Here is a 27,149-nt window from a genome sequence, read left to right on the forward strand (position 1 = left end):
GTACCCTCTCCATTTCCTTCATGGCATTTATCACAATTTGCCATTATAGTCTTTATTTCCTCATTTGCTTGTTTTCTTTGCCTCTCCCCATAGAATTGAAGCCCCCCGGGCACCCTGATCTCTTCTCTCTTGCTGCTGCTATATCGCATCACCTAGCTCAGTGCCTGGAATGTGGTGAGTGTGCTATAAATATCTGTGGGATAATGAATGAGCAACACCATGAGACTTGGATATATTCAATTTCATTACACAGGAACCACTTACAGGAGACAGGTGCCAACGTTTTAAGAAAAGACAAAACACACAATCTGAAATTTTAAGGTGAAGAAATGGTTTGCATTAATTTGTTTTCTGTTATGAATTGGTAACAGGCAGCCTGTAACCCACTCTTACTGCACCCACCTCACCCAGGTCACAGCAAAAGGTTTCCTTAGATGTGTCCTCTGAGCATCTCATCAGAGTCTTGACAGCTCAATATGGCAGATTCTCAAAGGCACAAAGAAACAGGCTCAGAACGACTGAGGAACTCTCAAGATACACAGCTACACAGTAAAAAGCCAGGGTGCCGACTCAGATGCAACTCCATACTTGCACCATGCAGGGCTGGCCAAGTTCAAGGACACCTAAAAGGCCTCAGGGAATCTTTCTCTCCCTGTGAGGATAATCCATTTTTATTTTTACCTGTTTGTACATGAGATTATTGAGCATATGCAGAGATAGAGGGTAAGAGTAGAGTACCCCGCTCTTTTAGTCATTCAGCCAAGCCTCAGGGAGCACATACTGGTATCTAACAGTGCAGAGACCAGGGCCTAGGAAAACAAACAGACATGGGTCCTGTCCTCAGGGGGGCCTTGTCCAGTGAGAGAGAGAATTGGACACGACTAGGGGAGATAGAAGGCAACTTGGCAAATGTAGGCCAGCCCCAAAGATCTCAGACTGAGGCACGCACAGAAGATGCTGTATACCTGCCCGAGGGCTTCATGATAAATCTCAGCCTCTCCCCCGTTTTAGCTTGCTTTCCCCTTGGAGATTACTTCCCAGCCAGCATCCCAGGGCACCCCGTATCAATCCCAGGCTGCATCACCCCACTTTTCAGGCCCCAGGCCTCCTGGCAGGATCCGCCCACCCACCCCAGGAGCACACTCATCCTCCCATATGGCAACCACAGAGAGCCGTGGGGCAGCCCACCAATGCGATGGCCGAAATCAATTTTAATTGGGTCCCATGACAGGATAAAATGTTTTTGTTGTAATATCGTCTCGATAAAAGGTATTGTAATATTTAAAATGTAGTATTGATCCTTCCGCAAGGACCATAAATCCTTGCGGATTTGAGAGCCTGACCGCAGAGGATGGGCTGGCTGCCTGGGGACTGTGAGAAATGCATCACCCTTGGACTCCAGCATCACCCGCAAGAGGGGAGGAGGCCATCGGGCCTGGCCTCGGTGTTCCTCCCACATCAAAGCCGAGATGCTGTGATCCCCCACCCCCCACCCCCACCCCGAGCTGACACAGGAGAACTTGAGAGAAACTGTTTAAACACGGGAATCAAAATATGAAACTAAATCACCTGCTCGTGTTTTATTAGGCCTTCTTCTGAATCAATACAAGACCCAGGGCCCGTGATTCCTCGTGCTGAAAGGGAATACTTTTTCATCCTAAAACGGAATCAGACCGCTTAAGTAAAACAGATGTCAGTGTTGCGGGCCCTCACTCGCAGCCCTCTCTCTGCTGGGCTTTCTGCAATGTCCCCCAACCCCAACCCCTCTCCTAACACCGCCCTGGAGGAGCAGGAGGAGGGAACCCTCACGTGGTCCCTGAAAGCCAGGCCCCGGTTGGAAAATCCGAAGCCTTGCCTGTTTCTCAGTCCTGAGCCCAGAAAAGTTTTCTTTTTCTGTTTACCCGGGAGGGGGTAAGGGAGCCAGAGGGGGAGCTGGGGGTGGCGGGGGAGAGGGGGTGCATGGAGAGGAGGCAAGTCTGTCTGTTCCCCGAGCATCTGCAGATACAGTGGCGGAGGTAAAAGGCAGAGAAGATTTTCATTTCCTGTGTTACGGGGTGCAAATAATATCAGTATGAAAAACCTGGCAGGGAGATGGGAGATAGGAGTTTTTACATTGATAAGTATTTGTTCATTTCCTGACAACAAAAAAATATAAATCTCTTCAGAAATTAACCGGCCCGGCTTGTTGGAGCACTTTTGTGGCGCTGGAGCAGGGCCGGCTCCCTGCCTGCGGCCCGGCCGGGTAATCAGCACATCAGTCATTATCCCGGCATCGCGCGGCGGCGGCGGCCAGGCCGCGCAGGGCCCGATTCTCCCACTTTTGTGTCACTGATTTTCTCCGAGGGCCCGATTTGCATTTTAATGGAAGTAGTTTATAGACTTCTCCGCTGCCTTCAGAGTGCCACAAGTGGCATCATTAAGTGAGCTAAGCCGGATTAATGCTGATAGTAAAGTCAGATAATACAATAACAGAGGCCTCCAGTCCATTTGCATTAGGTGAGGAGCGCGGGGCTGCCTGGTGCCTGGTGATAATTTGTAAGCGCGATATGTTGTACTTGAGAGGATAAGATTAAATTTAGTGGGTTTAACTGTCATCCCAGTAAGTCAATTACTTCATCTTTTCAGCCTTTGAATTTCTTTTATAAATAAAATAAATGGAATATTGAGCTGCTCCGCAGCCATTTCGAGCTCCCATGAAGAAGAATTACACAGGCTGGACCAAAAAAATAAAAGGCTTCGGATTCAGCTCCATAAACAAAATATAAACTCCATTCAGGTGCCAGCATGGCAGCAGCCCCGAAATATTGTCCATCTCTCATATCACAAGCATGACAGATTCCATTGTGACTTTAGTTTCTCCATAATAGGAAATATTTATGTTGTGCCTGGGTGTTTTCTGTTCCTCTCCCTCCCATTGTGGGCGGCAACACTCCCCCCGACAGAGCCCAGCGCCTCCCCACGGCCCCCCTCCCCTGCCTCCAGTTGCCAGGCGCTAAATATTTAGTGTTGGGGGCGGATATTAAGAAAGCCTCATGACCCAACTGATAGAAAGGGGATGCATCAGCTCTCCAGCAGGTCCCAGATAAACAGAAAAGGGCAAATTCTCTCATGAGCCTCTTCCTCTCCCCAACCCTGGGTGCCTGGCACTGTCGATGACATCTCTGGGTGGACAGTTTAGATAGCGGGCATCTGCGAGTGGGATCTCGACAGAAGAACGTCAACATCTTTATTCATTCAGAGTGGGGTGGAGGGAATCAAGGAAAGGGAAGAAAATCAAGCAGTTAAACCCCTACCGGTGGCACCCGCCAACATGAATCGTGTCTTAGAAGACCCCAATTCTGTGCCATCGTCTCCATTGACTAATGAGCAGGCATTTTTGAAAAATAGGTCATCTGTGTGACAGCTGTTCTTAATCATGGATGGATGGATGGATGGATGGATGAGGAATGAGAGGCAGAGACAAAGGGCATCAACTTTGTCAAAACCCTATAAAACCGGTGGCTAAACAGTACAGCACGAGCTATAGATGATCCTCCTCTCGCAAGCATCAGGAATCTGGCCAAGGGGTCTTAACTGTGCACCTCGTGCCCTGAGCCATTCTGGTTGCTACAGAGCGAGGGAAAGACATGAAACACTGTCCTTGAGAGGATTAGTCACATATACTTTGGAGAGAAAAGGGAGATGTTCAGGAAATCAGCCTTTAATAAAGGAATCCATGGTGGCCCACTGGTAAGAACAAGGGGGTAACTGGTATCCGGGTTCCTGCCCATCCGCCCACCCCTGCTTCCACTCCTCTTCCCCCAGACACACATGTTGCCTAGATCATACTTCAACATGCCCTGCACTGGTTGTTCCCCTTGTTGGGATGCCTTCCTCTTTGTTCTTAACCTGGCTAAATCCTAGCCTGCTTCAAGACCCCAGCCACGTATTTCTTCCTCTGTGGGCCTTACCCAGTCCACACAAACAGATGGAGACCCTGTCTCTGAGTCATCCCTAATAACGGCACTGTGCATACTGTTCTGCAAACATTCACTGACACACCGCCTCCTTGACCAAGCAATGAGTTCCTTGAGAAAATGACTCTGTGTCATCCTCATCCTTTCACTTCTTCGTTCTCTCACTCGTCAAGTGCTGAATGCGGTGGTCAGTACTTTGTTGAGTGCCTGGGACACAAAGACGAACAAGATACAAGCTTGCCCTTATATATTCAAAGAGAGAAGAGGGGGGCAATAAACCAGGAAAGGAAAGAAAATGAAGCAGTTAAGCCCTCACAGGAGGCTCACGCCAATGCAAATCAGAGCTGAGTGCAAGAGGTGAAACAGGCCTATATGCAATTATGATACAATGGGAGGATATCTATTTCCCTGGTGTTTAAGCACAATACCTGATCTGCAAGAGATGCTAAACAGACATTGGTTAAGTGGATCAAGTAGCGAGTGAGATATAGGGATTTTGCCGCCCAGGAGATTCTGACAGTTCCTGCAGATTACAGTGGTGAGGCTGCTAGCACATCTTTCTCCGTACCTGTCTCCATCCCCAACCCTCTCCTTTTTCACCATCACTATCAAGTATTTCAGCGAAAGAGCTAGGGTCAGCCCTCCAGAAGGGGCCAAGAGCCTCAAGAAAGTAAAGCCAAAAACCATCTCAGGTGAAATGGAGCTGTTCACACATTTCCTGAAAGTTCTCTGGCCTGGTGGAGGACTCTGTCTCATGTCTAAATGCAACACTCACCCAAACAGAAATTTCCCAGAAAGACAACAGTTGACACTTTGAATGTTTTCTGACCTCTTATTATGTGGCAAGCACTCTGTTAGTTAGGTACTTTAGAGGAATATAAAAGTGAGTTATATTCTATCTTCAGCTCAAAAATCTGTTTCATTTGGATGGTATGGAGCGGCAGACAAATACATGGTTTGTCACAAGGAGTTGGAATAGAAGCAGCCTGCCTCCTGCATTCTGATTCATGCTTTTAGTCAACTGTCAAAAATCTACAAGTAAACTATTATTAAGAGCAATTGAGACACCTGAGTGGCCCAGTGGTTGAGCATCTACCTTCAGCCGAGGGTGTGATCCTGGGGTCCCAGGATTGAGTTCCACATCAGGCTCCCTGAATGGAGCCTACTTCTCTCTCTACCTGTGTCTCTGTCTCTCTCTCTGTGTTTCTCATAAATAAATAAATAAAAACTATGTATTTTTTTAAATTTTTAAAAAAGATTTTAGGCAGAGGGAGAAGCAGGCTCCATGTAGGGAGCCTGATATGGGACTCGATCCCAGGTTTCCAGGATCACGCCCTGGGCTGAAGGCGGCACTAAACCGCTGAGCCACCTGGGCTGCCCAAATAAATAAAATTTTAAAAATAAGAGTAATGACAATTATATTTGTATATATTCTATATTTTTAAAATTTAAAATATGCCTTATATATCCTTTAGATCCTTTGTTAAGGGCCAAGAGTACCTTGCCTCACCCACTGTCCCTAGAAAGCCTCCTGTGGCTGATGGATTTTCTAACCTGGAAGCCTTTGCCAGGACAAAAAAAATGTAAATGTGTGCACACATGTGCACACGTGCATGTGTCTTTCTTTGACTTCATTCCAAAGCCAAAGATATAAATGACTTTTAGATTGCTCCTTGTTTTGTATTATCCACACCTCTGCTCTTCACTAGTGCAGATAATCGAGAGTTCGCTGTAGTGTGATTAATTATATAGCCAGGGCTGAGAGCCAAAAGTCACCAAAGTACTGCACAAACTCTGCTTATCCTTTACACTTTAAGAGGAATGAGGATTTTTGTTTACTTGTTTACCTTTTATCTGCTGTTGATGGAGTGCCCAATCTGTGCCAGGCTCTCCACTGAGCACTGTTATACACACCATCTCATTCAGTCCCCACAGCTACCCTATGTCATGGGCACCATTATTATCCTCATTTCAGAGCTGGGAAAACAGAGAGAGTAGTTTAGTGACTTGGCCAAGGCCGCACAGCCAGTAAGGGCTAGGGCCAGGCTGTCTGCAAAGATTTTATAAGATATGATTAATGACTCAGTAACTTTGATTTATTGTCTAAGGGTCACAGATATTAAGCACATACTTCTATTTCAGCTTAATTGTTCTAATAGTTTCCCTTTAATATCCTCAGCATGAAATCCGAAACACTCTGCAGGATTCCAGGTAGAGCTTCCCCTAGCCTATGGGCTGTCCAACAGCTGTCCAAAGCTATGCTCAAGGCATAAAACTTTGGAGAAGGGACCCAAAGGCATGGGGCTCAGGCAGCTTAGGTGATGGCAGCATATCACATTTTAAGTTGCCTTTCACAAGTGATTTTCCCTTCAAGTAAAGGGAAAAAAGAGGTGCTGGCAGGTGTGTAATATGTGCCAAGATGCTGTACACTCACAGCCTCATTAATCATGGCCAACCCCAAGTGTTAACACAATTATTCTCCTAACACAGAGGAACCAAGGGGCACCCCAAAATAAAGTGGGCAGGAAGTCACACAGTTTCAGCCCATCTCTGCATGGCTGCAAAGTTCATATTCTTCCCAGGCACCCTGAAAGTTAAATTTACAAACTAGGAGACTATACTGTGACCACCACCATGTCAGAAAACGTGGTAAGATTTTAGCCCGCATCTGTGTGGTCTAACACATTTTTGGTCAAATGTGTTTTAGGCTATTATCCCTGAGAACAATGATGAATTTTGCTTTTTGCACGTGAATTATTTTCTTAGTCTAAACAAGCAAATAAGCCCATGCATTATTTACTCTTGGCCTAAACATTGTTCCCTTCTTATCTCCCACCCCTATTCTTTCTTTCTTTCTTTCTTTCTTTCTTTCTTTCTTTCTTTCTTTCTTTCTTTCTTTCTTTCTGTTTCGAAACCCTGTTCCTGTTTATAGTATTTCTAGTTGTGGTTTTAAGACTATGCCACTGTTAATTGTTTTCAAGCAAGGCATCTCCAATTCCTCTACAGAAATTATTTCTTAAATGATCTTTGATAAGTACCTCACTTTCTGCCCGCAAGTTTGCCTATCCACCTACCATATTCCATCCCTATCTAGCTTTCTTTCTTTTGAACATTTTTTTCCCCACAGTGAATGGAAAATACTTGGTCAGCATATCCCAAATCATACAGTCCTTCATGGTTTCGAGAAGCTCACTCACTTATGTTTTACTAATTTATTTTTACATTTTAGCCAAAAAAGAATGTGCCAAAGGAAAAAGACTTCAAATAGAATTCATCATTTCGAAGCAGAGTTCCATAACCAATTTGACTTCCAGTTGTTTTATTATTCCAATTAATCTCTTTAAACCTCTCTAAAGAGTTGGCATTTACATTTTTCATTTCCATCGTTACGAATATTCTTCTAATAATAATATTTCCTAATGCCTACACTATTTCTGGGTTTGATTCTGTGATACGTGGAAGCACTAATCAGCAACCTGAGCCTGAGTGTTCTTACAGATATCAGTGTCCTATTTTCTCTAAAATTAGCAATGTCACGCAAGCTTTCAGACGCTGTAATTACAACCGCAACAGAGCAGAAAAGCTCCCAACATCACCCAGGCTCCAACAGCTCCAGAATCAGCCCACCCCATCTGGAAATTCAAGTGTTCCTTCCTCTTTTTCACCTCTGGCTTTTTAAAATTTCTCCCTCCTGTTTGAGCCCCTGCTCTAATCCCCTAAGACTGTCCAAGTTTTGTTTCCAAACTTGTAATAAGCTTCTTCCGGAATGGGTACATGCTATCATCTGGCCTGACCTTGGGTCTGTCTCTTTCTGAGGCCCCCGGTCACAAGATGTTCAGTCCTTGAATGCATTGGCAGGGAAAAGGCCAGATCAAGTCCTTTAGGTGGCAGAGGGGAGAGCTGTCTGCACAGGTGATAAGAGGAAGCCTGAAAATCATCCTTGTTTCCCAGTATCTGACCTGTCGATCCTTCCCAGGACACCCATACTGCTGGCTCTTTGGGTTGAAGATAGCAGAGTCCAGGCTTTTGTCCCTCTGCTTCCCAAAGTCTTGACCCAGTAGGTATACTCTGACATATGTATGGCCTCTTGTCTGATTAAAGACTCTTCTATCCCTTCCTTCTCTCCTCGGCAGTGAGCAGTGCTGGGCAGCCAAGAAGAAACCCTCTCTTCTTTGCTCTCAGTCCTTGCCCCCATTAGTCCACTTCCAATGACGGCAATATAGGGTAGCTCTATGACCTTGGGCACATACCTCAACTTCTCTCTAGCCCCCAGAATAGAAGCCCAGTGAGAACATAAGTTAGGTGAGGTCAGACCCTGAGTGTTGTTCAGCACTATACCCCACCCTGCACCCGGCGTGCACTCAAGAAAGAAATATCTGTTTAATGAAGACTTGAACTTTGTAAATGAGGCCAGTATCGACCTCAGAAAGTGTTGAAGGGAGAGCTGTAACAATTAAATAAGGTAATCCACTTTACATAAGTTTGTTCCCACCTCCCAAAATTCGTGGGGACCTCTAAGCAGAAAACACGCATCCCAGAGAGAGAAGGTGAATAAAAGAGGAGAGATTTTTAAAAACTATAAAAAGAAAGAAGAAAAGAAAAGATATCCTAATAGGCTCATGTGGTGGTTTTAAAATGTCCACAAGTTCCTTCATGTTCCTTCCTTCAGAGGGAGCTTGAGTCCCTTCACTATGAAAAATCTGAATTTAGTGACTCATTCCCAACAAATAAAGTGGAAGTGCCAATGTTCAGCTTTGGAGACTAGGTCATAAAAGGCACCACAGCTTTCTACCTGTTCTCCTGGATCATTCACTCGATGAAACCAGCTATCACATCATGGATACAAGACTTATGAATGAACTGGGGCCTCAGCCACCAGTCAGGCTGTTACTCATGCTAACATGAGTGAGGTTGGAAGCAGGTCTTCCAGCCCTGGGGAAGTTGTCCCTTGATGGCAGCCATGGCCAACTCTGGTCTGCAACTCATGAGAGGTCATGAGCTAAATTACTTCTGTATTCCTGACTCACAGACTATGAGATAATAAGTGTCCGTTGCTTCAAAACCACTAAATTTGGGGATGATTTGGAATGCAGAAACAGATAAGGAACACAGCCCCATAAAATATCTTGCCAAGAGGCTTATCTAGCATCCTTGGGCTCATGACTCCCACACTTTGTCTGGCAGGTTCAGTCTAGGCCTGCTGATGCTGGGTCCAGGCAGGGAAGCTCTGCTGCCCCTCTTTCTCCCACAGAGTGGCCCATTTGTCTGCTTCTTCTGGTGCCTTCCTGATACTAGCAGCCCTGTTGCTATTGCCTTGGCAGCTTTATACCCTATCTCCGTTTTTTCTCCACAGTAAGCCCTTGGCAGAGATCAAAACACCCACAGGCCAAATAGGACCCTGACTGTTCTATGTCAGAATTGCTTTTTGTTTTGTTTTAAGATGTGAGCTATTGTTTGAAAACTGGAAGAAATACTTTCAATTTAACAGGAGGGACAGACCTTATGTATTTAGTTTTCTTCCTACCCAGGAAAAATAGCAGTGAAAGAAAAGTTTAAAAAGTTTCAAGCCACAAAGACCAAAAGGCCTGAACAGTAGACAATAGCAAATGAGAACTTCCAACAGACTTCGGGGCAGATGGAAGAGGGAGACCTGATTTAGAAAGGAGGAGGCTCAATCTGGAGACTCACAGAGAATGATACTTAATAAAAGTGAATCCAATTTGCCCTGAACACCCTGGAAAGACTTGAGGCTTCTGAATGTGAAACCTTATAAAGAAGACATGGGGTGTAAGACCAATGCCATAGTAACTAGTTGGGTAGTTGTACGTGGAATAGTTGGAGCTCCTGCCCTCCAAACATCCCGAGCTGTTAGGAAGCAAGTCATCCCTCCCTAGGCAAGTCCCTTGCCTAGAGACTTGGCCTGCTTTTTGGGGAAATAAAATCTGAGAATCTCCAAACCTAGGGACACAAGCACAGTTAGGGGTGGGAGCCACTGGGATATAGGGCTGAAAATAAGGAAACTAAGTGACAATCTGTCCATGGCAGTACTGTCAATATTTTCCCCTGCCATATTTTAAAATTTCCAGTAGCTTGACTTACAAAGGAGGACGTTTGAGGACAATTCTTGAGATAAACCCAAGGGCCTCTTGTAAAAGCTATGTTAATACATTGACATTGGAGGTTCTCCCTCAGTGAAAATAGTGGCTCACTGCCTAAGTGCTCTGCAGAGAAGCCCACCATTTAATGTCTCACTTAATACACAGAGCTTCTAACTAACTTCTAGTGCTCCACTCCTAAACGTGGACAGCCAGACAAGGCTCACCAGTAATTTGAGAAAATCACCAACAGAAAAGTCAGAGACCAAAAACAAACAAACAAGGAAAAAGAACCTGGAGGAAATAGAATGCAGAAATCAGAAGTAAACTTTAAAAATAAAATCAATAACCTGAAACGTGAAAAGATATTAAATTAGTTTCCTAGGGCTGCCATTAAAAATTTTCCACAAGTTGTTTGGCTTAAAACACAAAAACTTATCTCACAGTTCAGGAGCCAGATGTCTGGAATGAAGATGATAGCACTTTGTGGAGAATAATGTGTTCCGTGCCTGTCCCCTAGCTTCTGGTGGTTGCTGACAACTCTTGGTACCTCTTGGTTTGTGGCTGCATCACTCCAATCTCTGCCTCTGTTGTAACATGGTCTTCTTCCCTGTGTCTCTCTCTGTCTTCACACAGCCTTTTTATAATGACACCAGTCATTAGATTTAGGGCCCACTCTAATTCAATGACCTCATCTTAACTTAGCTAATTATATCAACAAACATGCTATTTATAAATAAGCACACATTCTGAGGTTCCAGGTAGACCTGAATTTGGGGAAGAGGGGGCATTGTTCAACTCAGTACAGTTAACATAAATAGAAATAACAGCAAAAGAGCAATCGCAGAATAAGAAAATACACCTGTAAATTGAACCTAAACTAGCCAAAGTAAAAAATTCAATTAGATGTTCCATTACTTAAGGTGCACACAAGGAAGCAGAACCACTATCAGTCTTATGAAGTGAGGATTTTTTTTATAGGAATGAGACTTTACACAATTGTGGGAGAAGCTGGGGAAGTCTCAAAAAGGGAGTTAAAGGATCCAGGAAGAATCCCTAATCAGGCCTCCTGAAACACAAGTGTAGATGGACAAGTTGGAGATTTCAGGCACAGCCAGCTTCTGGAGTGGGGCCATGAGGGGTTACTGGGATAAAAGTGTGTGGAGGGCTGTTGCCTCTTCACTTCCGCAGGCAACCATCTGTTGGTGGGCTCAGTTCACTGTGGGGCAGTGGAGCCAAAAATAGGGAAAAGGAGCTGGATACACAGAGAGTGTAAGACTATGTGGAGTGGGGAAGAGGACACACTGGAACCTGCTGGCACCTCTGTATGCTTTCTCACCACTCACAATATCTAATCATGATGAGCTCCAGCATGTGCTGGCTGCTGCTTCAGGTCCACCTTCCAAATTTCCAAATTCACACAAACTTTTCATTGGGCTGGCTATAACTCTAAACTATGCAGAGAAGGTGATCTGGGGAAATGTAATTCCAGTGCAATCAAGTTGATACAGTTGGAAAACAACACAGTGGAACAACTCATGGAAGGTTTCCAGAAAACATAGTTCAGATTAACCAAGCTGATACAGTACAAAACCACCACCAAAATGAGAGAATTGTGTAGAAAGTAAGACAAAAGAGAAAGAGAAAACAGAAAAAATTTAAAAGTTTAAGACCAAGAAGTTCACTATTCATAGTCTTGAAAAAGAGAACGAATAAACTAGAAGAAAGAAAATCATCAAAGAATTTAAGAAAATGCCCCAGAAGGTGAAGAGAGCTAGCCTCCAAATTGGTAGGGCTTATCAAATACAAAGTGCAATGAATGCAGAGAACCAAGACTCATAATTGAAATGCCGAATAGCATGGGCAAAGATAAAATACCAAAAATCGAGAGGAAGACAAAATACCAGGTCACATCATAAAGACTGGGAATCAGAAATGACAATATGGGAAATTCAAAGACAATGTAACAGTGCTTTCAATATTCTGAGGAAAATTATGATTTTTCAATCCAGAATTCTATACCTAGTTAAAATAATCAAGTGTGTAGATAGGATAAAGTCACTTTTAGATAAGTAAGGATAAAAATTTACTTCTCATGAGCCCTTTTTGGGAAAGCTATTGGAGTCTGTGCCCCAGAAAAACAAAATAGAGAATAAATCAAGAAAGAACATAGAGGTCCAACACTTCCAAGTCACAAAGGAAAATCTTAGGATTTGATTTATGTGGCAGGCCTAAAGAGTGATTTATTCAGACAGGGATCAAGAGAATGATTAAGTCTTCAAGAAAAAGTGGAATCAACACATTTCACAAGATAGAAAATAATACTGGTGGGTGTTTGAGAGAGCTGTTGGAATGTTTGGGAAGAAAATGACCCCTAAAACCCTACTACATTAAAAAAAATATATAGAAAAAACAAGGAAATTAAATCATAAGGAAATGGTTAAATCCAGGAAAGATAAAGAATAGAAGATGTTTGAAAAAGGAAATGTAATCATAGTGAACTCCTTGGCCCACTAGTTTTTACACAGTGATAATGATATAAATGTTGACTAATGGGACGCCTGGGCGGCTCAGCAGTTGAGTGTCTGCCTTCAGCTCAAGGGTGATTCTGGGTCCAGGGACTGAGTCCCACATTGGGCTCCTTGCAAAGAGCCTGCTTCTCCCTCTGCCTGTGTCTCTACCTCTCTCTCTCTCTCTCTGTGTGTGTGTGTGTGTGTCTCTCGTGAATAAATAAAATCTTAAGAAAAGAAACGTGGACTATTGACATAACCAACAATTATGACGTAATCATATTGAGATTAAAAAAGAGAAAGTGGGAGAAGGAATTCATGGAACTACTGTACTAGAAATTTAGAATTTGGTAGATAATGTTGAAAATTGACAAATCAAGAAATGGGTTACATACTAGAACAGCTATGTGAGTTATGGATGGTAGAGAAGAGCAGGGTAGGATGTCCTATTTTTCTCATAAATCTTCCATACTATGAGAGTTTTCTTTTAACATGCAAAAATAGTAACTTAAAATGTTTTTGTGGAAAATTTACATAAATTTCAGATTTTTGATTTCTCTTTGAAAATTGGAAGAACTGGCATCGCAGGGCCTGCGCTCCAGAAAGTGACAATATCTGAAGCCAAAGTGCCCTGAGTTTCACCCCAGTCCTCACCACTCTCCCGTGTCTACCTATTTGCCTTCTGGGCTCTTTGAGGTCTGATTTGGCACCTGTTAAACCTAGAGTCAGAGGATATCCCTAAAAAATTTCTCAAAGAGGAGGACAGAAAGATCTGGAAGGATGGGGGCAGCCTCAACAAGCAAATCCAGGCAGGCCAGATAACAAGGATATCCTGGGGAAGCAGGAAGGGAAAGTATCACTAGTGGAGGCTGGAAAGGAAGGGGGAAAGGGACTGGGGTGTGCAGTGCATCTGAGGAGGAAGGCAAAATCTGCACTAGAAGTGCAGAGTGAAAGCAAAGACCAAGTGTGGGTCCTAGGACCCAAGACAACTAGCGGTAGGTCTGGAGGAGAAATCAAGCTTAAGCAAAAAAAAAAAAAAAAAAAGGATCCAGAATTCAGTCCATGGTCCAGAGGGCAGTGCTGAGCTCTTGCCACTATTGACTGCTGCCCAATGGCTCAAGTCAGGTTGATGTGCTTAATGGTCAGACTGGACAATAATCTATAGTATTAAGACCCTGAAAGCTCCAATGAAAAAGGCAGGCCATGCTATTCTTGCTCAAATAAATGATCTGCTTCTATTTTTATTTAATCTTCATTTATAGACCACAGTTCTCTTCCCTAGGAGGTGGAGGGGAAAGATCTGAGTAACACCCCAGATGTCTGAAGCATGCAAGGCATTCCCCAGCCCTGAGAGTTGCCTGGAAGGGGCGGCTCTGGGTGAGCCTTGGAGACCAGATGTCCTGGGAGGCCCCATCCAAAGCTCTCTAGGAGCCAGGGTCTGCTTTAAAGCATCCTCTCCTCTGTAAGTGACACCGAGCCATCACTTTCTGCTCCTGGCAGCAGCACAAACCTTTCGCTTAGACCTGATGTACTGTGTGAAAACAGGAGTCTGCAGGCCATTCATTCCCAGCCCCGTCAGCCGGGAGAGCAGTGTTTCCCTCAGGAAACATCAAGAGGGAAGCCATATGTTCTGTTCACCACATGGTACCCAGTTTCCAGCCCTGACCTTCTGACTGGGGTTGGCTGGTTCTCTCTTCAAGACCAGCTGGTGTATTCTTCTCTGTCCCTTGGTATAATGAGATTCATGTAGATTGATACCACTGCATGACACATGGAGAGACTGGGCCTAATGATCCACACAATCTCCTGCCTTGTTATGGGAGGAGAGGACCTCTGTCCTCTTCTGTAAGGAAGACTGGCCTCAACAAGGTCTGAGGGCAACACAGAGACACCATCATGCCCTGTGTATCTGGCATGCTGAGTACTTTTACAGAGTTTTGGGGGAAGACATTGCTCAGAAAATGTTGCAACCCATATTTTTTCCAGATGTGAGGGTGATCTGGCTCCAACATCTGCCACCCAATACATATTTGCAATGCTTTATGGCACTTTTTGTTTACAAGTCAGATATTCCCCACTGGATGGCTTGCCCCTCCTGGGCCAAGATCATGTCTTACACTGAGCATATGGTAAGTAAGTAAAAGTTTGTAGAATAAATGGGCCATGCTTACTAATTGATTTATTATGTGTAGAAAGGGTCAAGGTATCCAGGGCAAAAAAAAAAAAAAAACATTCAATGTGCATTCCCATCTAGAGAATCTTGAGATATTAAGGTAGAACTCTGGGGTCATCTTCCTCTATCCTCCCCTTGGCCTCCTGAAAGAGGAAGGATTGGGAGATGCACAATTTAGAATCCAAGACTTTGAAATTTGGGGAAAATATGAAAATGAAATGGAAGGAAAGAAAATGATTAAGCACCTACTGAATACTAGTCACTACAGTAGGGCGCTACTATTCCTATTAAATCTGTATTGTTATTTCTGTTTACAGATGAGGATAGTGAGGCAGAGAGAATAATTTTCTCCTTAGTGAAGTGAGGGGAAATGGTGCTTTGCACTGGCCTCTTCTTACCAGTGGCAAGCTCCATCTTAGTTTCTTTTTGCCAGTGGTGCTGGCCATTAAATCACAAGTTGGGACCACCATGGTAAGAGCAAAGACCAGGAATATTGATGCTAACTAGAGGGACCATCTGTGTTCTAGTGTGTCACATACTCGGAGAACTTGATAGAGGAAGTAAGGGAAAGCTTGGGTATTGTGTGAAGACATTGGTTGGGGCACTTCAAGTCAAAAACAGTTGAGTTTATTACCCCCACCCTTGTGTCCCAAGACTGCTGTGAACTAGAGGAGCAAAGATTTACAAGTTAGTGAACATACATATACCTCATTACCAAATACAAGCCTCCCCTTTCTGAGAAATTCATATTCAACTGAGCTCTCAATTTATAGGAGGTCTGTGCTGCCATTAGGAAGCAAATGGATTCTTACCCGGTTTCAGGTGCTCAACTAGACCGTATATTGTCTCCCTTTTATATTCAGAAATCTTCCAAAGTATCCTCCAGAGAAGCCTCTAGAGACCTTAGCAAACCTCCACATTTGTGGCTCTGGAAATCTTATCAAGACTGGTATCTTTTCCTGAGTCATATTTCCAACTAGTTTCCTATATATACCTTCCCCTATGAGGTCCCCTGCCAAATTTTCACCACTTTACAACTTAAACTAAAACTGAATGCAACCATTCCTCACAAAAACACTGAGTTGGCCTTTTCTGCTGCACGAGGATTACATATCACAATGAGGCGAGAACTGCAAAGTCTGGCAGCGATGTGGGTGCTCAGTGCTTAGCTGGAGTCACTCACTAACTCTGTAAACCAGTGACTGTGACTCAGAATTGTACCACAGGACAATTGTAAACCCCTCCATGCCATAAACCTTCCAGGCCACCGCCTTCCCTCCACAGTAATAATCAAAACAGCTCATGTTAAATCTGATACTTTAAAGGGTCTATGCCAGAGGCTGCAGACCAGGAGCTCATGGGCTAGGCCTATCCCACTGATGTATTTTATTTGGCCAACATAGTATTTGCGAGCCTTGGCTTGGTTGCCAACACTTAAAGGGTTTCTCATAAACAATCTGTATTTCTGGCTTCTCCTGAAAACTTGGAGGATCTAGGCCTACTGCTTGGCACCAATCAGCTGGTAGAGTGGGATGGTAGCTACCATCTAGGTGAGTCATACACACTTGGGAGATCTATGGCCCTCACCATTCCCTATTGTCTTATATCCAGCCCTCATTTACTTGCATGGCTGGCATTGATGAGCTCTGTAGGTATTTGGCTCCTGATATTTGCCATACATCTAGTTCTGGGGGATATGATATACACTCTTACACTGCTCAATCCCTGGCCATTTTCTTTGCCCTGTCTACACTTTCTCCCTAAATTGGCACATTTAGTTCCATGGTTTTCAATAATCTCTATGTGTTTCTGATTCACAAATTTATACTCAAGCCTAAAGCTCTGCTCAGAACTCCAGATTCCTGTATACAACTACCAACGTGGCATGTCTATTTGACTCTCTCACTGGTGGCTCATCCCTAACATATCCAAAGCAAAACTTCCCATCCCCCACCACCACCTCAAAAAACCTACACCGTCTCTAGCTTTTTGTACTTCAATAAATGACATTAACACCTGTCCAGTTGTTCAAGCCAGAGATCTGAGAGTCATCTTTGATTATTCTTTCTCCCTTAACATTCACATATAACCCAACACCTCTCCTATCACTTCTGCCTCCAAATTATATCTCACATCTGCCCGCTTCTCTCCATGGCCACCAGCACCAAACCACCATCATCTCTCGCCAGTTTTATTATATAATAGTCTCTTATCACCTTGCTTCTCAAAGTATGGTCCACAACCAGAAGTATTTGTGTCATTGGGAGCTTGCTAGGAATTCAGAATCTTCATTCTGTACATTTTGAAAAAGAATCTAAAATCTAACAAGATTGTTCAGGTAGGAAGCCCTGAACTCACAGTGCTCATTTCCATGCCCTACCCCCCCACCAATCCTTTTTCATCCAGTAAAGTGATACTTTAAAATGGAAGTTAAATTACTTCATTTCTGTATTTTAAAAAATCTGTTAACATTTTGTAACATTAAAATAACTTCCAGATTTTTTGCTATGGCCAGTGAGGTCCTCGATGGCCTGGGTTCTGCTATTTCTCCAAGCTCATCCTACATGCTTACCTTCAGATCCCACTGCCATCACTCAAGTAGCTAATGGACACCTCATATATAACATGTCCAAACCAGAATGTCTCACTTCCTCCCAAATGAGCTTCTCTCCATCTCAGTAAATGGCACCACCACTCACACCAACATTTCCTCATACTCTATATCAAACCCAACAGCAAGTTCTGCTGCTCCATCTTTGAAAGTCATGACACTCCAAGCATTTCTTCCCAACTCCACTGCTTCCACCCTAATCTAAGTCCCCAAGACCTTTCACTGAGACTCTGTGATAATCTCCTAATGCATCGTGCTCTCACCTGTGTCTCTACAGTCTCTTCCCCACATAGCTCCTAAAGCTCCATTATTAGCTTGATCAAGTCACTCCCCTGCTGAAAACCCTCTCATGGCTCCCCATCACACTCAAATGAAAACCAAATCCCTAGCCTACAAATTGCTCGTGCTAAGAAGGACCCTCACCTTCCATCCTTGATCTCACCTATACCACCTTTCCCATACCGGGCTCTGGTCCCATAACCTTCTCATAGCTCTTCACATTTGACAAGTTCATTGCCACCAAGGTCTTTCCATTTGCCATGCCTTCTGGGGGCTCTTCCCCTGTAGCTTTATGTGACTTACTGCTGCTTTTAGATGTCTGCTTCAAGTCATATCCCTTCCACTCCTTTTAAAATAGGCCATCCTCATCACTATCTCCCTACTCAGCTATATTTGTGTTCATAACGCTCCCTTTGTTTTTTTGTTCACTTGTCTGTTGTCTGTGTTACTCCATGGACAAATGCTGCCTGAGGGCAGGTACCACAACATTCCCAACTAATAGATAGGCTTGCCAGATTTAGCGAATCAAAAGGCAGAATGCTCCGTTAGACTTGAATTTCATATAATCAGTGAATAACTTTTTAGTGTAAATATGTCCCATGCAATATGTTTTTAGTTTTGGCCAACATAGTATTTTAAAAACATTGGCTTGGTTGTCAACGCTCCAGGGGCAATTTTAACTATGAGGATACATTTAAAATATAACTATTATACTTTAAAATTGTTCACTGTTTATCTGAAATTCAAATTTATTTTATCTGGCAGTCCTAACATAGAATATTGTCTGGAACTTCATGTATCATCAAAACATTTTTGTGCAATGCGTGAATATGGAAATAAATATATAATTAAAATCTCAAACTTTTAAAATTGGTTGTGATGAGTGGCCAACACACATCTTTTAAAATCTCAGAAAAATGTCTCTGTAGAGATATGGGACAAAGACAATGCCCTAATTAGTGTCCAGTATAAGGGATCATCTTTGGGAAATCCATTTCCTTTATATTTAAGCTTCTGTATTCACAGCAATGTTCTGGTTAAATAAAGTCTGATACTCTGACTTGAGATGGCAATCATTGTTGATATTTAAAAAGTAAGTTTAAAAAAAAGCACAAGTAATACCATGCATTTGGAAGAATGATAAAGCACTTGCACATTTCTTTCATTATTTGAGCATCTAACTACTGTGAGAGAGTGCCAGAGCAGGGCTGTTTCACCTCCTTTCACATCTGAAGAAACTGAGATTTCAAGAGACCAAAAGATTTGTTAAGATTTTAGTACTTGGAACTGATAAAGCAGTACTTTGAACCTAGATTTTCTAACTCCAAGGACAAAATGCTTTCCAGCATATCACATTCCCTCCATAAATATGAACTGCAGCTACATTAACCAAACAAGAGAGTCCTAGTCGAGCTTTAAGGGAATCACATGCGTAAACAGAGGTACAGTCCACGCACTTGGTAACTACCCTTTCTCACCATGGACATCTGCCAACACTTGGTCCTTGGCTATGAGAGCTCTGGGATGAAGACGATCATCTCTTTAAATACTATGTGATATTTGTCTTTTCAATGTAACAGACATTAATTTTAATATTCAATCAGCTTCAAATACATTTATTTCAAGCAGTTGGCTCTGTAACAGCCCAAGAAACTGAAGGCAGAGTCTAAATTTGCGCTTCAAAATCTGTTTCCAAGTATTAATTTTGAGTGGAAACAATTTTGGTTGAATTGGGGGATTATAAATATCCCCCAAGAGTTTTTTGGCTCTTGGCCGCCTGTCTCTTAAGTTTCTCTCTGGTTTCAACCTAGGGGGTTGTTAGATTAGAAGTAGACAGCTTTGGCATGTGGTTACTCCAAACGCCTGTAACCGTCTTTAAAACATGATCTAGAAATGTTGATATTATAAATGACCATTTTTCCAAAATAAGGTTTGCAAGAGTTGAAAGTGGAGTCGGATGCCAGAAAGTCTTCGAAGGAGGATTTCCATTCAGCGAGATCTGGTTACCTATTTCATAACAAAGAATAAAGAAAAATCTTGGGGCTGCAATTCATACACTTTTGGATCTGAAACAATGGGCTCAGTGGGGACACTGGATTTATAACTCTTTGGAGACACTAACTCTACCCACCCGTGCAGGAGCCGTGGATAATTTTAGACAGACAGGCACTGAAAAAAAAAAATTCTTGAGATATTAAGGGGCACCAAAAAGTCACTTACAGTGGGGTGGTGTTTCATTTGGAGTAAATAACACGAGAAAAGCGGTGCCTATGAAACCCTCTGGTAATATTATACCAAGAGGAGGATTATTTCAGGAAAAATCAAAGTGTATTTTTAAGTCAGTTATGACCCTTTAAGCCAGGGGTTCAAACCCAGACCCATCATCATAAAAATATTATCACTGAAAACCACAATTGTTGCACTTTCATTTCAACTACACTGTGCTTTGGTAACCGGTATGTGTGCATAAACTCAATGAGTATCTGTAAGTGAATGACCCCATTAATGTTGTGAGTAGCCCATAATTTCAGGCATATTGTGTCCGTTTGTTACAGCGTTTTACTCCTAAGGCTGCAAGAGTCTCACCACTGGATGCAGAGAGGGCTGTGTGACCCATAAGGAAAAGTCATTTCTGAAGTCAGCTGCTCAGGACAGAGGGAGAGGGAAAGGTAGTCCCTCTGCTTTATGTCCTGGTAGCGGAGGCTAGAAGGGATGGGATTTTTTTTTAAGAGAAAAAGCCAGAATTGGTAGGGGCAGAGATTAAAACCCAGGAAGCTGAAGGCATCATACATCCAAACGGAGAGGGTGAAACTGGATATAGGAGAAAGAGCCACAGGATCAGAAATTGGCAGAAAGATCATGAAATTGAGTGTAAGTACAAAGGCATAATCAGTATAAATTGTTGATTCTGCAGTGGCTCTTTGCAGACAGAGCTGAAATAAAGTTCTTTAGATCAGTTGCCCAGGGAAACAGACTCTGGGAAGTTAATTTGCATGCAGGATGCTTATGGTGGGGGAAGTAAAGGAAGCAGCTTCCTGCTGAAATCCAGCCCAGGAGAGGTCTCAGCTGTCCCAAGGGGAGCCCTTCAGAGCTGTCCTTGCTCCAGGCAAGGGGACCAGGCATTTATGATCCCCGCTAGCTGGCCAATCACTGAGCCCCAGGAGGGGCTATGACCTTGGATGCTGCTAGTGTTCCCAATAGCTAGGGAAATGACTGCCTCCATCCTAGATGGGGATCTGGGTGGTCCACTGCAGCATCAGAGCTGTACTCTGCATCCAACTGGACTGAGCCCTAGTGACATTCTTATTTGAATCATTAGTCTAGTTCAAGGACACAGGGCAAGGTTGACATCCTCAGCTAAAACCGGAAATTCTACCAAGAAACTGAACCTTCCATGTACCTTTGGGGACAAGCATAGTTCCTCATGGTATCTTTTAGGATCCCTAAATCACTTTTCTTCTAAAGAAACCTAGCTAAGCTGCCTCAACTAAGTATAATCAGGCTAAAAGCAATTATGAATATTTTATTCCAATTAAAACTATTGATCATTGTCCAGAGTGGAAGAGAATAATGAACAAATATGGAATCACCATTTTCTTCTTGTATTTTTATTTTAGATTGTAAACTCTAGGAAGTTACCAGTTGGTGAACAGACCCCTAAAGGGCCTGGATATCAAAATTCACACTTACCTATGGAAATGCTAGTTAGTTGCATATTCCCATGATAATAGAGGCCTTAACTAGACAGATTGCTTTACTCCAAGCAAAAAATATATTTTTTAAGTCTGACACCAACAGTAGAATTCCTTTTAAGATTGCAGGCCACATTCTCCCACATTCATGATTGATCTCTCTCTGTTTTACTTTTTTTTAAAAAAAATTTATCCAGCATTCATTTTGCTACCTACCACACTATATCGTTTACTCTTTTACTGTCTATTCTGTTCCTCTAAAATTGTAAACTTCGTGAAGGTAGAGATCTGTGTCTCTCTGTTCACTGATTTATACCAAGTGCCAAGAACATTGCTTGGACATGCAGTTGTTGGTACTGGTTAATATTTACTGAATACAGAGATGCATTCTTCGCAATTGTTCATCGTGCTCAGGATGTCCTTGTTCTGTCTTCCACCAGACGTGTTTCCACACAGTTTCTTTAGACTGGGATTCCTAGACCTCCTCTGACACGCAGGTGAGCTGGAGACAATGAAGGAACCCATCTACCAGAGCCACAGAAACCAAGTGGAGAACAAACATGTATCTGTGCACACAGCACATTCAGACAGACTGGCACGACTCTGATGAACCTAGAGGACCCTCAAAATCCTGTTCTCTCACTAGTATTGTCTTCCAACCCTAAACTATAAGTCCATCCTCCACCACATTAGGGTCTGAAAGGGAAGCATGGTCTCCTTCTGGGCCGGCAGAGAGATTGATGTCTTCCATATGTGCTATCCCTCAGACTTCTTACTTCCACTGTTATGACTACATCTTTAATGTTCCCATTTTTAATGGGTCTAAGCTTCCAGATCTCTTGCTCTGGCCTGGGAAATCCTACTGAGTGGAAAATGCTCCTTTGCTACATCCTGAGCAGGGGTGCAAAAATCGGCCCACACAGCCCTGGGGCAGTCTGCGTTCCTCCTTCATCAAATGTCTCCACTTGAGACAGTGCATGCTTGAGGGAAAACAAGTCAATGCCTCTCCAAAACAACTGGTAAACCATGAAAAGAGAATGAATACCTGTGAGCCACTACAAGCCATGGTCCAACTCTGCCACTCTTGTTCTATAGGAATTCTGCCCTCTGGAGAGGGCTGACAGCTAGCTAGCTTTCACTTCTAAACAGTCTACGTGGAAAGGCCATTCAAAAACTCTGGTTAATGGGATGCCTGGGTGGTTCAGCTGTTAAGCATCTGCCTTTGGCCCAGGGTGTGATCCTGGAGTCCCAGGATGGAGTCCCAGGATCAAGTACCAGGATTGTCCTGCATCGGGCTCCCAGCATGGAGCCTACTTCTCCCTCTGCCTATGTCTGTGTCTCTCATGAATAAATAAATAAAATCTTTTAAAAACAACAACAACAACAACAATAACAACAACAAAAAACTCTGGGTAAGAGCAGTTTTTATGAAGCCATTGTTTATTAAACAATGAATGACTCCCTCCTCCCCCACCCCCCCTTTCTTCTTTCCTTTGACCCCTTCCTTCCTCACCCTATTTTCAGGAGCACAAGAACCCTTTTATAGTTGGAACAAACACTGCCTTGCTGAGGTGAAGGCTGATAGATTTGTCTGTTGTACCCTGTGTTTACATGTGTGTGTGAGTGCACACTCAGTTGTTTAGAAGTGAAAAAAAAATATGCTGCTTTTCATAGAGTTTTTCTTTCCTTGACTTGGCAGGTCAGTCTAATCAGAGGGAGAAGAGAACCCTGGCATTGTGAGGAAAATAATACCTCAGGTGTAACCTGCAGCAAAACTGGCTTAAAGGTGTTTAAAGGCAAGAGAAACAATTTGAGAACTTGCAAAACACCGAGGTTTACAATTTTGCCACAAAAGATAAACATTTGTTTAAGTCAACCTGTATGCCTAGTGTGGAGGTATGCATGTGGGAAATGTTGACAATGCAGACAAGGCCAAGAGGTGTGAAATTTAAGCACATTATCACTCACTGTCAGATGCTAATGACTCTCGTCAAGGTGGAAGAGATTAGTTTAAATGCAAAAATGATTATCCTTGGCAATGGAAGTGCAAGTGAGATCTTGGCCAATTATTTGGGCTCTTGTTTTTCCTGACAATACTACTCATTAGTTTTTGGCTCTGATGTACATGTTAGAATGGAGACTCGTGTGCCCCTCTACATGACTGAGGCTCAAGCCATATTCTCATCCAGAACATACATATTTCCCAGTACACACAAATACATACAGCATGGGAAGGGATAAGTTGTGTAAATTTCCTGACCCTATGGAAACATACCAAGTTCAAACAGCTACCATAAGGTAGAATAAGACTAAATTCATTTATGAAAGATTCCCCAGAAATTTCTCCTGTACAAAATAACGTCATATTTGACCAACTGAAGGAGGATCCAGATGGGGGGAAGGACCAACTGAAGGAGGATCCAGATGGGGGGAAGGATCCAGATGCTATAGATTCAAGTCCACTTTTCTTCTTACAAAGAAAGAAAAAAAAAAGATAAAGAAGGTTAAACTAATTTACTCCTAGTATTTATCATCTATGGAGTTGTTCACATAATAAGCACAATAAAATTGAATGTACTGTCATCTTTATTGGGATGAAGGTTACATTCATAAGCTCTGCTTGTTTTAATAGGTTTATTGTACAGTTGTAGACATGTGCTATTGCACTGGGATGGATATGCTTTGAATATTTTTATAATTGTGGATAGTATAAAAGTCATTTTCTGTTAGATTGCACAAATCCATTACATTAGGAGAAGGATACATTATTGTAACAGGATTAATGTGCAACACATAAACATAATCAGTAATATTCTGTTTGATAAATTATCTCATTTTAATCGGAATGTAAAGAGATTTCGGGATAGTTCCTCCTTTGATTTGCATAATTGTATTACAGACAGGCAAATTGCATTATATTCTTCATTAACAATAGATGGCTTGTATAACTATTGTATTTTTGAAGGCACTGCTCTTAGATTCATCCTGCAATTTGTCATTTTCTGACATTGCTGGGGAGCTTAGTTGGGAGAGAATAGAACCTAAAAAAGATTACTTGATTTTCGCTGAGTCCAGTAATATCTTGGCATCCGATTGCAGCATGGTTATGCTATTGTTTGTTTTAACAAATTGCAACCCAGTGGCAAAGAACTTCTTTTAAAAATCTTCTAATTCGAGGACAATTCAGCCCTTATAGATTTTCCAGCAAATGTCAGCCCTTCTAACAAACTCCACGTATAAAAATATGAATTAAAATTAAATTAGAACCATACGATTGATTTTGTGTTTTTTCTATGGCAAATGCTCTCTCTGACAGAACTTCCCTTTTCCTTTCCTCTCCCCAGCCCAGACAAAAGCTAACAAGTTGCCCAATGCTCTGAATATTCTTCAGGGAAGCTCGGTGTTTACAGCCACTCAGCGGTGATTATCACAGCTCCTGTCCTAACGCTGAGCTAATGACAGCTGTCAGCAGCTCTTAAAAAGCACAGTACAGAACCAGGCGGCATTTCACCAGGTCTGACGTCCCTGGCTTCCAGGGCCTGAAAGAGATGCCCCTTCTATGATACCCTGTTAGTCCAGGCCCTGCCCCCCACCCTGGCATCCCCCAGTGGCCCAGGGGGAGGTAGTGCTAATGCAGCAGACACTCTGGGGGGTAGGGGCCACATTCCTTGTGCCACATTCCCTGTGGCAGCTCCACACCCAGCCCAGGCCTGCCCTTCCGCAGCCGCAGCAGCAGCAGCATGCAGGTGTTGTATAAATGAATGAATAAATGGATGAGTGAATGGAGATATGGGTCCCGTCAAAATTTCCAGTGTTCCTGGATGAAAAAAGTTGAAAAGAAAAGCTTGCACATTCAAAGCAAATTGTATTTCCTATCACTTTCTTCCCCAACCTGGAACTATGATGCCCTATTATAATCCCTTCCTAAATCTCATTTGCTTTACAACTGCTTAGCACCTGAAAGTTTCCAAAGCACCTAGATCTTGATTTCCTTTGAATCTCACAAAAGCCTTGACAGCAGGTAGACTCAAACAACCCCCATCTAAAAAAAGTTGCCTATGGAGTGTGTGTGTGTGTGGGGGGGGGGGCTGTAGGGAGGGACTCTGGGGGAGTCTGCTTCCTTATTGTCCTCACCATCCCTCCTGCCCCACTGGTGGGGGGATGATCTGCCCCCAGGCCATCTACCTCCCTCCCTCCTCCTCCCATCTCCCATCCTGTCTTGGGCCCCTGCCTACTGACTGGTGTCCACTGCTCTGGCCTTGGGGGTAGGGGAGCCCCTCCTTTCCTCCCCTACTTCCCTGTATTCTGCACTTTTACTAGGGATCCCACACTTAGTTGTTTGTGTGCATTAAAACTGTACCTTTATTTGTAGACTTATTTTCATTTGTAAGCCTTTTGCTCTTCTGTAACAGACACTGAGGTGGATGGCTTGGAGGGTGAGTTCAATATTAGTATATGTGCTGCCGAAGGGAGCACTCGGAGGGTGAGTTAAAAAAGACAGGTACCTACTCTTCCAGGAACCATGGCCCCCTCTTCTACGCTCAGACTGTGAGGCTTAGAATGTTCCTGAGTCAGAATCCTTCTGCCATGGTGGGTTCTAACCCAAGACCCTGTGGTCTCCCCTGAATTCTAGCTTCTGGATGTAGTCTCACCCCTCCTCTCCGATATGCATGAACTGTCCTCATTATTTCTAGGGAGCTTCTAGCCCCCATGCAATTAATTCAGCAGATACAATAATGCTGGGGAGAGATGTGTCATTCTACAAGCCCGGTGTTAAATGCTTGCTTCCACTCTGGACCTGGCCTTCCTCGAGCCTCACTGTCAAATGTTCATAATCTCTACAGAAATTGTGCCCGTGAGCTTTGCAGTGGAATCATTCCACAAAACCCGTGGATATGAGCTCCCACCTGCAGTGCAGGCTGAGTTGCCTGTGGGGAGTCAGGCATTAAAAGGCTTATATGGGGACTCAGGAGGCATGTTCTAGAGGAACCAATGCCAATGGGGCTTAGTGAAGGCACATCTGGAGGAGAGGAGAGAGAGATGGTGCCCATCACCCAAGCAGTCATATGGGAAAAGGAGGTGGAGGCAGAAAGTGCAAATATGCTCTTGTGAGAAGCAAGGCCTCAGGAGGGCAGGATGGGGCGGAGGGTAGTCCAGAGGTGGGCACAGAGGAGCATCTCCCAGCACTTTAGAGGTTTCCAATGCACCTGCCGACACACCAGTCCCTGCTGTTTGCTTTGACTCCTATTTCCCCCACATGCTGTCTACCTGAAAAATTCTTCATCCATTAAGAATAAATTCAGGGGACTCACTGCCCTGTGACCCCTTCCTTCATCTGTCACCAGAAGTGATAGCCCCTCTCTGTTCCCCACAAGCTTCTCTGTGGCGTTTGTCACACTCACACTGCAGGTGCTCTTCAACTGGCCACCCCTTCCAGGCCAGTAGGTGAGATTGGGCCACTTCTATATCTCCAGTGCCTAACACAGAGCCTGGTACAGAGTAGGTGCTGGCAAACATGTGTCAGCTGAAGGAGCAGAGCAATGAGCGGGTCTTGCATCTCACTCTTGTGTGGGGAGAACCATGAGAGCACACCGTGACACTCATTTGTGGTAGGCTAGATAAGGGTCCCCAGAGACCCTTGAGCCTGTGAATGTCATCTAATGTGGTAAGAGACGCTGCAGATGGGATTATCTAAGGATCTGGACAGGGGGCAATTATCCTGGATTAACCAGGTGGGTTCTAAATGCAACCACCAATGTCTTTATCGGAAGGAGGGAGAAGGACATTTGGAACAGAAGAGGAAGAAGATGATAAAAGCAGGGATGATAAAAAA

The 27,149-nt window shown here is 43.5% G+C and overlaps 1 long non-coding RNA gene across 4 annotated transcripts in view; it reads right to left on the minus strand.

Moving 5' to 3' along the window:
- The window catches only part of LOC144291711 (uncharacterized), a 211,727-nt gene that overhangs the window by 98,564 nt on the left and 86,014 nt on the right, over window positions 1–27,149 (minus strand). For 2 of the 4 annotated variants that reach the window (XR_013359111.1, XR_013359105.1), the window contains one exon: window positions 23,611–23,786. The exons of the other annotated variants lie outside the window; for them this stretch is intronic. This is a non-coding gene — a long non-coding RNA (uncharacterized LOC144291711). Of the gene's footprint in view, window positions 1–23,610; window positions 23,787–27,149 lie in introns of those variants that run through there. 4 annotated transcript variants of the gene reach the window in all.

The sequence above is a fragment of the Canis aureus genome, chromosome 20 (genome assembly GCF_053574225.1).
Source record: "Canis aureus isolate CA01 chromosome 20, VMU_Caureus_v.1.0, whole genome shotgun sequence".
NCBI lineage: Eukaryota > Metazoa > Chordata > Mammalia > Carnivora > Canidae > Canis > Canis aureus.